Source organism: Cajanus cajan, chromosome 8, assembly GCF_000230855.2.
Source record: "Cajanus cajan strain Asha chromosome 8, NIPB_CcT2T_4, whole genome shotgun sequence".
In the NCBI taxonomy this organism is placed as follows: domain Eukaryota; kingdom Viridiplantae; phylum Streptophyta; class Magnoliopsida; order Fabales; family Fabaceae; genus Cajanus; species Cajanus cajan.
In genome coordinates this window covers 21,172,060-21,177,182 of record NC_138524.1, presented here as the reverse complement: position 1 = coordinate 21,177,182, position 5,123 = coordinate 21,172,060, and positions in this window count along the sequence as shown.

Here is a 5,123-nt window from a genome sequence, read left to right as displayed (position 1 = left end):
CTAGAACTCAAGAGGACTTCCAAGGGTCAGCCAAAGTCCAACAGGATTAGAATAGAGATGGATATTAGAGAACAACATAATCGTGTAAGAATTGTTCCTATTGTCACACCTCTGGTCACACTAGGAAGACATGTCCAAATATTGGTCATGGATTTAGTTCCCGTCACCATTGATTTTATTGTTGTAATGAATTTTAATAAATTTATTTAGTTATATTTATAATGTTAATATTCAATAAATTTAATTACTTGATGTTACTCTTTGAAACTACGTTGTGTTTGTGTTGAAAGGGTAAATTGTATTCGTTGCAATACTAAGTTTGAAGCTAGATTTAAAGGAAACACCTTTGAAGTATGAAACTATAGTGTCTTAAACTTAAAAACACGAGATGATAATAACGGGACCTTGTCTTAATAGATTCGAAACTTGTACAAGTTAAATTGTGGCTTATAATGAAAAATCTGGATAATTTGCACATCACACTACGAAAACATGTCCAAATAATATATAATTATAATAGTTTATAAGCTAAACATTAAAATTCATATTACATTGATAAAAAAAATTTTAAAAAAAAAAAGGCATAGTGCATAGAATTGGTCAGAACGCGTCGTTAGTCGTTCCAACATTAAGGTTATGTGAAAAAACTCAACTCTAGAACGGCCCATTCTGGTTTACGAATGGGTCATTCCAGATGAAAAAAAAAACATAACGAGAATGCATGCAGAACGGCCGTTCTGCAACCAGAACGGCCGTTCTGCAACCAGAACGAGCCGTTCTAGATACAAAATTCCCAGAAAACCTGGACCTAAAATGAAAAAAAAATTAAAAAATATGTAAACAGTAAATGGTGCTAGTTGGGGAAATAAATTTGCACAGTTGCTATTTGGGTAAATTTTTTAAAAAAATATATTATTTGAGTAAAAAACTCAATATAAGATACAACACTAAAAATATAATTAAATAAAAAAATTAAATATTTTTTTATATCATAAAAATATAATTTATTTTATATTTTTTTGTTTATGGATGTGGTTCATATAGTGTAAAATAATTGATAATCAAGAAATAATTTGTATTTACGGGACATGTCTTTCACTAGCTAAATGTTATTTTAATGCAAATAAGAATCAATCTTGGGGCATTAGGTTTATCTTGTATCCCATGATAGGTCTTGAAATTATTGGGTTAAGAGTCTTGGTTTGTTTCTTTTGCATTTAATCTAGAGGTGACAAATGGATGAAAAAGATAATTTTTCTTTTGCATTAGTTATTGAGTCATCTATCTAATGTCAGATCACGACGAACATTACAATTTTAACAATTAAGGGACGAATGTGAAGTGAGGCGGACTAAAATTGTAGATTTTATAAAATTGAGGAACTAAAATTGTGGAATTAAAAATTGGAAGACCAAAGTTGAAAATTTAATATTATAGAGGGAATAAAATAGCAATTTAGTCAAGGTAATATTATATCAATTTTAAAAACTAAAAGTACAAATTGAACATTAATTTGCTGAAATTTCTTCCTTAATTGATGAGAGACTGCTTCATGAAGAGTCATGAATCAAAAGTCATGAACGAAAAGTCGTGAATAAAGAGTTATGAATGAATAAGAGTTGGGAATGAAGAATCATGAATGAAGGGTCATTTCCTCCCCTATATATAGGGAGACTTGTGAAAAGTGGTGAAGTTGTTGGTTCTAATCAATTATGGAGTCCTCTTTGAGAGAAAGAGAGAAGTAGAGTGAGAAAGCTTGTATTCCTCTTTAAGAGAAAGAAAGAGTTGTTTTTGGCACACTTAGTGAGAATTGAGAGATAGTCATCTGAAAGAGGTGAAATTTTTTGAGTGGTCCTCTTGAGAGAAAGACTATTTGTAATCCTACTTTCTTAGCAAAGATCTTTTGCAAGACTAACTCATGTGATTTTTTCTTGCTCACATTGGGAAGGTTTTCCATGTAAAAATTATGGTGTTATTTTTGTACTCCTTATTCTTATTTTAACTTTCACATAGTGCTTATTTTGCATTCACAAAGGTGGGAACTAGATTTGTTAATTCCTAACAGTGGTATCAGAGTTTGCATGGTTAGGGGAGCTTTTAGCTTGTGTAACTCAAGATGAAGGGAACAATCACTCATGTTGCTGATATGTTCAAGCTAATTATAGTTAATTACTCCTATTGGAAGTCAATGATGGAAGATATATTGCAAGGATTTGTATAAGTCAATCACAAAACAAAGCAAGCTAGATGAAAAGACATATAAATATTTGGAATTTCTAAATTGTAAAGTTGTTGCTATAATTCATAAATATATTGGTTGAAGTTTGTTCAAGCATGTATCAACTTATACCAATGTGTATGAGTTATGGACAAAGCTTGAATCCATGATTCAAAAACAAATTTAGGAACAAGGTCGAACTTGTCAAGAGATTGGTGAGGTTAGAGTACTCGAAGGTAAGAACATGATTTAACAATTAAACACTTTTAAAGGACTTGTGAATCAATTGACGAAAATAGATATGAAAGTTGATGATGACTTACAAACTTGTTTACTCCTTGATTCTTTGTATGAGATTTGGGATACATTAGCTATCACTTTTGACAATTTTGCTTCAAGTGGACAACGTAGCATGATTGTTGTTTGTTAAATGAAGAGTCAAGACAAAGAGAAAGACACTCAAGTAGTTACTTTGAAGCCAACATTGTTGAGAGTAGAGGGGTGAATGAGTAAAAAGGAGACCATGGGAAATCATGAGGAAGATCCAAGTCTTGCACCAAAACCCAACTTGCTTTTACTATAGCAAAGATGGTCACAAGAAGTCAAGATGTAGATTTTTGAAGAGAGATCAAAAAGTTGGAATAGTCCATCCAGATAAGATGGAACCCAAGAAAATGGAAGAAGAAACCACTATGACAGTGGTCTCAAACAATGAGAACATTTTTCTTATTGGTGAGGAAAATTATTTAAATGTTGCAATTGATGATTGCGTTTGGATAGTTAATTTTGGTATATCCTTTTACGTCACATTGCATGAAGAAATCTTCTCATCATATCAAAGGGGAGACTTTGGTATAGTGAAGATGAACAATCATGTTACACGTAAACTTTGGTGGGTCTCATACCCTATTTAATGCTTCTATCTCTATTCTCTCTTTCTCTCTCTCTCTCTCAATTTTGTAATTTTTAATAAATTTTGGCCAATAAAAGTATGTGTGTTAAGAGGAGTGTGTTACAAAATGTGTTGCTAGCACTCCTCAAACATATATATTAGTGAACTTTAAGAATAGGAGTTTAAATCTCATTTTATTGAAGTTTCCAAGGGTATAAATTTAAATTAAAAAATTTTAGAAAACTTTTGAGCAAAAAAACATAATCACATTGAATTAGACATTATGTAAAAATCACATAAGGATTTTAGGTTTACCTTTGTAACATGTTTAACAAAAATTTATGTTTAAATCAAAGACCTTCACAAGGTTTATTATTGATCACCAAACACTGAAGAAGTAGATGCATCTACTTAATCCAAACAAGCATTACTGGAGTAGGATTATGGTGATAACCAATAGTTGATAGATATTAAGGTTTTTGTGTTATAACACAAAACCTAATCTACTCGCTAGTAGTCACAAGAGTTAGGACATGTTTTTTTATAAATTGTTGCAACTTCATCTTAATACTTTATTGAGTTTATGCACTACAAGTCTAAAACCAATTAATATAATTCAATTTAGTCTTTTATCAATTAATTAAATCTCATTTAATTAATTAACTATTAAATTAATTCATATTTATGTAAAAGAAAATATATTTAATTTAATCATTTATTCTAAATATACTTACTCTATGTGTGTAACTTTATAAATTTTTATTTAATTGATAATGATATTAAATATTATAACTATTGTAAAATGAGTATTCAATATTATGATTATTGTTAATTCAATGAAATTTTAAACACAACAGAGATGAAATACGAATTCTTTATTGAAAAGATTTTCTTTAAAATATTTAAGTGTAAAATATCTAACCACCTCATTATATCGTCAATCAATTAAATTTAGTGTTGAACATATATGATGTGACACTTAAATTATATCAATTATTCAAACTTTAGAATATAATACGTGTGCTTGTTGAGCCTGCAGTTCTGGCGAGAATGGTAAGCTTTTATGCAAGTTAGGGAAGTGAGTTCATAGAAACTCATGCAAATTGACCCGATCACTAAATAACACGAAACCAAACCATAATAACACATAAAAACTAACCTGAATAAAAAAATCTAAAAGGCATTAATGGTCACAATCCATTGAATAAAGAAGTTGCTTTGGTTGTCAACCAACCAAAAAGCTTGTTATTTAAAATGTTTTTGTAATTTTTTTTACCAAATTTAAGAAAAACATAATTTTCACTCCATAGAAAAAGACACTTTTAAGAGTTCCTCAGCTCATGGAAAGAGTTGTCCAAAATAGTCAAATACAATAGATGATGGTGGGATTTCATATCAGCAAAGAGACTTGATTTCTTGTGCCAATTGGTAATTTTATCAAATGAAGGTTTTGGTCATTTCAAATTACTTCAATTGGTCAATAATGTCAATTATGGACAGTGGAGATAATCAATGTTCTCTGTCTCTCTATCTTAAAATACTGATCCTACACTTTATTTTTTAAGTGTGTAGATAAAAATTTAAAAAAAAAAAAACCCTAGAAAAAAGTAAAGAAAAAACAAGTCATAAATATGATATATAACTAATGAGAAATAAAAGAAATAAGAAAAAGATTAAAATAAAACTAGGATCGAAGAAAAATAAATGCGTAATAATAATTATCTATGAACTTCTATGTATAATACACACATTTATGCGAAATGTTACTGTGGATCCACGTACATTTTAAATAAATACTTTTAGTAAGTTATCTATTAGTGTAATTTAAGAAAAACAAGTATAACTTCAAAAATTTCCTTTTAAAACATAAGTAGAGATACATAAGCATTAGCAAATTCTAAAAACAAAAAAAGAAATTATTAACATGCGTAATGCGTTTACTTTATGTTTGAAAAAGGTATTTTAAAAATTAAACTTTATATATAAATATAAATATATATATATATATATATA